We start from the raw sequence: 7,632 nt of genomic DNA, 5'->3' as shown, positions 1-7,632 counted from the left end.
TCCAACTGTCCGATTGTCCAACTGCCAGCCTGTCTCTCTGTCTATTTGCTTTGCTTTGCTCAGTGTCCATTGCCCATTGCCAGTCTGGCCATTGTTTGGCCCACGGCTTTTATGCTGTTCATTTTTTGTTCAGCACTCGGGTCTTAGGCTAAAATTACTTCGCCGTCGTCGTCATCGTCGAGCCCATAATAAAGCCACTTATGGACTAACCCAAAATTGAGCAGGAATGATACATATTCAAAAATATACCTATCTATGATTGGCTATAGTAAATTCAGCTAGTCTGATGAGCCTTGCTGAGCTGCAAGGCGAGCCAAGCGAGGGCTGCTTTGTTAGTAACTCAAACTGCATGCTGTAAAGTGAAATATATTTGTTACAGAGAGGAAGGAGAATTTTGATTTAAGACAATATCTGCGGCTTTGTCTAAGCTTCATATGTTTATATGTTTCTGAAGCTAGAAACTTTAATTTTAGAATATATAGATATATTTTCCTTATAAAGAACTTCACTTGAAGTACTATACCTTACATAGCCATAAAAATATAACTATATGGAATACTATACTATTCTTTTTACAATATCCTCCATAGTTTATAGTTTCTACATGTTAGGTCTTAGAGTTTCTCCTTGGCTCAGGAAAAAAGTCTGTTTTGGAATATGAATCTGCCTTTGCTTCATTTACAGATCAAGCCACGCCCATTCTGGACAGTGAACATCAAACATAAGCTAAAACTTTCCCAATTTCAGAGTGACTCCCTGTACATCTTATATATTAAAAACGTATCATGTCCAGCTATTGAAGCATAAAAAGAAACTTTAGAAAAATTATTTAATTGGAAAAGATTTTATTTCGATAGATTACCATAAAATGCAGCTTATATTACTTTATCAATTAAATAGATAAGAAACTGATACAAATCGAATGCTCCAAGCAAATCATAAATATTAAGTTTTCGAACTAAGCCAACTTGAATGGAAATTGAAGAAATTTTTTGCATTTCCCACTTCACTCCACCTCTCTCTCTCTCTCATTCTCTCATTGCTCTGAAAGTTTTCTCATAAGAACTTGAACGAAGTGAATATGAAATAATTGTTATGCGTTTTCAACTCTTTGGGGAACTTTTGGAACTGCATTTGGTAATTGAGCAATCGATGCGTTTGGCATTGGCCAATGGCTGAGGGCTCTAAGCACAATGCCTGGCGCTCGGCTGTGGGGCATACTTAAACCAATTTTAATTACATGCATGATGATTGCGTGATTCAGAATGCATTCAAATCTCAGTTGGAAACGAGAAACTGTTAACTGGCAGCTTGGGTGGGGAGATGGTAACTGGGAGCTGGTAACTGGGAACTGACAACTGGCAAAAGCAAAGTTCGTAGATGGGATTTATCAACACCGCATTTGTCGCAAAAAGAATGTAAAGCTAATTGAATATGAGAGGCACAGAGTGAGAGGGAAATGAAGAGAGAGTGATAGGAGAGAGAGAGGGAGGGGGGATAGGAATGTAAATGAAACTAGGCAACGCAAAGCTCTAGCTATGTCTAAGCCATCGGAAGCCACAACAACAACGAGATCCCTGAATATGCTTCAGAAGATGATGACGACGATGACGACGATGATGATGATGACGATGATGATAATGCTGAGAAAGGGTCTCACAATGCGAATGCAAATGCGGATGAGGCTGCTGCGCCGAGGCACTAATGGAAAAAGCATCAATGGGGCTTATGAATGAGCAGAGAGTGGCGACAACAATTTATGGATTTTACACTGTGAGCAGCACCTGTCGCAATGCGTATTTGTAGATTTGCTAGTGCCAGGCTGAACCTTGGCAAACAAATGGCTAAGACCATTCCGAGTGGCTGCTTGCTGGCTTGCGCCACTCGCTCCCTCGCCCATAAAGCTGAAGGCGGTTCGCTGCGATGTTTTAAAATGGCGCCCATGACGTAAACAATAACCTTATAAACTGTAAGGCCGACTTGCTGCCCCAACGCCCCCAGCCCCACCACCCGCTCCTGCCGTTCATCTGACCCGCTGTGAATGTGCGTGCGAGTGTGTGTGTGTGCGCTGTATACACAAATAAACATTCAAGTGGAATTATTGCAACGAAATTCAAAGGATTACGACAAAAGCACGTTCACAGGATTCACCAGCAGTTGCTGCTGCTGCTGCTGCTGCTGCTGCTGCACTGCAAGGCACGGCCATAGTCCGGGTCCGGGTTCGGGTCCGGGTCCGGGTTTGAGTTCGTGTTGCCAATGACAACAATGCGGGCGGAATGCCAGCCCCAGCATGATGATGAAGCTGGTGGGCGGCAAGTTCAATGAAGGAAAATTATGAAGCCTTATTTATTGTTTATGCGTGAGCATAGCTCATGGAGCGCATGAAGCGTTCCACTCCTCTGCCAGCTTCCTGCTCTCCAAATGCTTTGTAATTTTTTCTGATTTTTTTTTTTGTATGCCAGCAGTAGAATCTTGGCACTTTATATCATAGTTAACTCAAGTGGCGATCAACTATGGTATGATCAGCCGAGTTGAGGTGAAATAATGGAGCTGAGCAGGAGAAAGTAATTGAGGACAAGCAAAGAGATCTCTTATTAAAGATAATCTTTATAAAAGAAAAAATTGAAGTTGTATTCTATTTTTTTTTTTTTTTTTTTTTTTTTTTTTTTTTAAGTGTGTTCTAGTCTCGTTTCTTTCCCTCTCCCTCACTCTCTGGCTCAACAATGAATTGAATAGCTTTCAGTTTAAAATACAAATGCATTTTGAACATATATTCATAGCACTCACATTAGCCAACTATTTTCACATATCTTCCAACAGCTCGTAAGCATATTGCCTCGTCCTGTCTCTAGACGTGCAGGACATCGTTTTGCGGCGGGGGCTAGAGCAGAAGGACCAAGGCTTGGCGCTTGGCGCTTGGCGAATGTGAAAAATTTGCACAAATAAATATGAATTGCACTTTAATGCATATTAAGCGAATGGCTGGGGCGTGAGAGAATGGGGCGTGCCAGCGTGGCAGTTTATTATTAAATAAAGTAACCCGGGCCCCACTGTGCGTGCGTCATGTTTGTTTGTATTCAATATTTATTGTTGTGTATAATTGAGTGAAAAGTATATATACATATACACATGCATATATATGTGTATGTTTGTGTGATTTACACGAACACACTCTCCGGGCGGCTGAGGCAGTTGGGTGAAAAATTCAATATTATGCCAACGCAAATAAAAATGATATTGAATTGTTGAAAATTTTTATTAAGTGTATCGCGAGCGTGCAAAGCCGCATCCAATCAGAGCTCCAGCCCGGATGCCAGAGTAAACATTGGTAATTGTTCGTAGACGAGCTCTGACTACTGCGCGATGCACGCACACACACATACACACACACACACACGCAATGAACGAGTGCCAGCCAATCGTCAGGCAGTCAGCCCGGTGCGGACAAAGGTGTAACTTACCGTAGGCATGTGCAAAAGGGTATTTAAAGTATTGACCGTAATTCCGGAACTTACCTGTAAAAAAAAGTTGAAAAACAGAAATTGTAAAACAATTAGTATTATTCAGTTATTGTTTGCCCAATGATGGAGTCCTTAAAGTTAAGCGCGAAAATAGTGTGAAATATGTGAATATACGAATGGAATGAAAGCCAAGCCGTCTGTGAGTTCACGATAAACGTGTATTAAATTGTATAGTAGTAAAATATAATACAGTGTAATATAATGAAGGTAATCAGAAGTGGAAAGTGCAAGAGCAGCAATGCCATTCCCTCTCCTTCTGCTCTCGCCAAACTCCTTAAGATATTGTATAAACCTTTAATATATTAAAGTAATTTATATGTAACGCATTAAGCACCAGTTAATAAAAACATATTTAGTATTTATGATAAGCAGGGAAACGAATCCATTAGGCCAACAGAAATGTATGAGAATGCACACTTTTTTGAGCGAAATATGAAGAGAAATTGAATTAAAAGTTGTACAAGGCTCTGCCCAAAACTAACTTTCATTAAAATACAACTAATTAGCAAAGCTTCTGATTATAATTAAAGGCTTATGAACCTTTTAAAACGCATTCCTAGAATAGACGCTAGTTCAAAAATTGTGAGCTGTAAGCACTTCAAGCTCATTTCAAGCCAGTGCTCAGCGTATCTATTTATTAGTTTTTGGCTGAAAGGTATGTGCGTGTGTGTGTGCGTGTGTGGGTGGGTGTATCTCTATGTTGTTGTGTCTAGAGAGCGAGACGAGAAATCAGCGGCGCTGTGTTTTGAATTATTTTGAATTATGCATTCCGAAATTTCGTTGCGCGTTGCAAACTAAATTTATTATTAGAGTAGCTGCCGCATTACGTGGAACGGCAAACGATGAAACTTTTGCTCGTTCCAGCTGCAGGTGCCGCTGGCTGCTGCTGGCTGCTGCTGGCTGCTGCTCGTTGCTGTTGGCTGCAGTGATTCATCAGAATTTATGCAGCAGCCAAGCAAAGGACCCAGCCGCGTCTCACCAGCTGCTGGGTGAGGTGTGTGGTGGGAGCTGTGAGCAGTGAGGTGGCATGTTGTTATTTCTTTTTGTGGCCGCCATATAATTTGATATGCTGGCTGGCAGTTGCATTTACCGCTGCTACTACCGCTCATAAATTCGCCGCGCATAGGTGGCAAGGTGTGGTGCAGCAGCAGGAGCGGCAGGAGCAGCAGCCAGAGCGATAGCTCCAGCTCCAGCCCCCGCCAAGGGCTGGGGCACATTTATCTGCTACTCTGACATGCATGGCATTAACTGGCGCTGGCTCGAGCGCTGGCGCTGGCGCTGTGGATTAATGAAGTGCCCTCGAGATTAGCCGACAGTCGAGCGAGAGATGGCAGCCAGCGGTGAGCAAAGTTATTGACAAAACTGTTGTTGGCCATAAATTTTGTTATGGCCTCGCGAGCAGCAGTTAAATTAATTGCCCAACTCGTAAACACCTTCTCTCCAAGCAGCGCCAGCCCAGCCCCTCCCCACCGCCCCACACGGCGCGCAGCTGCTCAAGCTGCATATCGCGTGCATATTAGCAACTCGACTCCATGTTTTTATGCCGTTTTAACACTTTTGGCTAAACAGCTCACGTGCAAATGTCACCAGAGCGAGCTGCTGCACGCGAACATCAAATATAATAATAATTATAATAAGCGAGCCAAGCCAAAGCGAGCCGACTTTAATCATGAAACGATAGCAAACTGAGCAGCATAGCAGAGACAGACTGAGCGAGAGAGAGAGAGAGAGAGAGATAGAAAGAGAGAGAGAGCTGACAACTTCCGTTGTCGACTTGTTTTATGCTTCCGGCCAGCGGAAGTGTTTGCCTAGTTGCGCGCTAGTTTTGTCGCCTGCAATCGACCAGGAGCACTTGGGAAAGACTCTGGCGACGTTGACTTTGATTTGCATATTGCTCAAGCTCAGGCTCAGGCTCAGGCTCGGGCTCAGGAAGCTAAGGACACTGAAGTCAACTCGCTCAATTGTTAGTACTCTGTCCTTGCACACACTCACACACGCACAACACGTGACAACAATGCAAAACTTGGCGAGTCAATTACCCAAGACACATTAGCAGCTGCGTGTCTGCCTGTTAGCCCGCTCCGTTGCCTGGAGACTCACAAATCTCAATGCAATTGCCGTGCGCACAGTGGTGCACATAAATAAATTATTAACAATTTCAATAGAAATGTACCACAAAGCTAAAACAGCATTCAATGTGGCTTACCTATACGCATATCTTACTTAGATTATTCTCAATTATTCTCAATTTTTATTGAGCTGTTACCTATTGAAATTTCAACTTTTGCCCATAGTTCGAGCTTAAGATATCATCCGCTCCATAAGCTGACAACATGAGTGGGAAAACTTGTTGAGCGAACGAACCGAGCGCTGCAACTGGGAAGGCTTTATCTCTATCGTCGACTACTCAGAGCATGCAGCACATTATGTACAACTCATTTAAAGCCGCTGACTCCAAAAACTTGACTAGTTTTTAAGGGTACGAACAGCAGCGAGTACAACTTTGTGTTAAGTTGCGTCTTGCAGCTGCAAAATGGCTTGGAAAAAATTGAAAAAAGAGACAAAAAATTATTTATGCCGGTTTTGTTGAAGCTGTCAATAGCCTTGCCAAGATGCATAGCCTCCAGTTCGCTCTCCGCCTTCCTCTCTCTCTCTCTCTCACTCTCTGTCGTCTCATTGAAAATCTAGCTAGCTACACAAAGTTGTGGGACAGCATGCGCTTGCATGCAAAAGTCTACTTTGTTGCCTTAAGTACTTATGCCGACGACAGAAGGACGTCGCAGGATCTAGCGCCAAGATGAAGACGAGAACGGGAACGACAACACGAGCAGGAGCAGGAGCAGGAGCAGGAGCAGGAGCAGGAGCAGGAGCACGTTGCTCATTCGCCCCGTTGTATACTTTGTCTGGCTGCGCTTTTCTTTAGCGACGGCTGCAGAGCTTAGCATAATTTTAGGCAAACGCACGTTGCTTAGTTTATAGGCTGCGACGTCGCAGTTGCCGTTGGCGTCGCAGCCGCCGTTGCTGGCTCGCTCCTTGTCACTGTTTGCAAAATGTCAACTGTTTTTAATTGCCTGACAGCACGGGACACGCACACGCCCAGGCACAGGCGGAGATGGCTCAACATTGTCTGCATAGCATTGGCCATGGCGCTGGCACGTCCGAGCAGGCAAAATTAGCTGCTTGCCGCCTGCTTGCTGTCGTCTCCGCCTGCTGGCCAGCCAACTTAAAATAACTGTAAAATTGTGTAACAAAAGGATTTTCATAAGCTTGGCTCATAAACTATTGTGCCAACGCACTGACAGCAGCAGCCAGCCAAGCAGCCATCCAGCCAGCCAGCCAGTCCAACCCGTCAGTCTGCTTCAGCTAGTCCTACGCGCTGTTCAATTTAATGGCTCTGCCCGCCTCGTCGAACTTTGTCGAATGCCGTCGCAAAATTCTGAAAATGTGACGCTGCTGATTTTCTTGAGCGGCAGCAGCAGCAGCAGGAGCAGCAGCTGCGCTTCACATTTTTGCATAAAACTGTTCGAATTTATAAATATTTTAAGGCAATGCTAATGCGTATACTCCCATCCTGCTGGAGCCAAGCGTCTGTGCCAGAGGCATTCATTGCGCTGGAGCGTAAAATGTAATCGACTTTCAGGATATGTTCAACAAATATTGAAACTGATCTAACTAACTAGCTTAACATATATGCTAATTTAATAGTTAAACATGTGAACAGCCTTGCCTTGACTTGGCCGTGGCATGCGAAGGGAACTTCTTATAGTGGGGCATCTATTCAATTAACACTATCCTACACAAGCTGTGCCAATTTGTGTGCCTCTAGCCTCCTTCTACACTCACACAGATATTTTGGCATAACGCGGCTGGGCTAGCCGTCGCTAATTAATTTTAATGCGTGAAATTTGAAGCAATGCTCAGCAGAAAAACATACAAATGGCAAAGCGAAAAGGGCTGCGCGGTGGTTGGGTGGGTCAACTGCGCCACTCGACTGCATTGGCGGCAATTGCTACTGCTGCTGCTGTTGCTACTGCTGCGTGGGTTAAGCTGCTTATCAAGTTGAGCATTGAAATTATAGCCGCCAGCTAGACACAAGCACAGAAGAGAGAAA

At 44.0% G+C, this 7,632-nt stretch overlaps 1 protein-coding gene across 1 annotated transcript in view; it reads right to left on the bottom strand.

The window, feature by feature from the left end:
• Positions 1 to 3,455: 3,455 nt before the first annotated feature.
• Positions 3,456 to 7,632, bottom strand: part of LOC149269096 (uncharacterized) — a 167,822-nt gene continuing 163,645 nt past the window's right edge. Inside the window, exon 6 of the mRNA XM_089467254.1 lies at positions 3,456 to 3,515. The gene's annotated coding sequence lies outside the window, so the exon portion shown is untranslated. The remainder of the gene's footprint in view (positions 3,516 to 7,632) is intronic.

This window comes from Drosophila arizonae, chromosome 4, assembly GCF_054131065.1.
Source record: "Drosophila arizonae isolate 15081-1271.41 chromosome 4, UAZ_ARI_1.0, whole genome shotgun sequence".
NCBI classification, from domain to species: Eukaryota; Metazoa; Arthropoda; class Insecta; order Diptera; family Drosophilidae; genus Drosophila; species Drosophila arizonae.
Note: the sequence above shows the minus strand (reverse complement) of the source record. Positions and strands in the feature narration are given on the sequence as shown.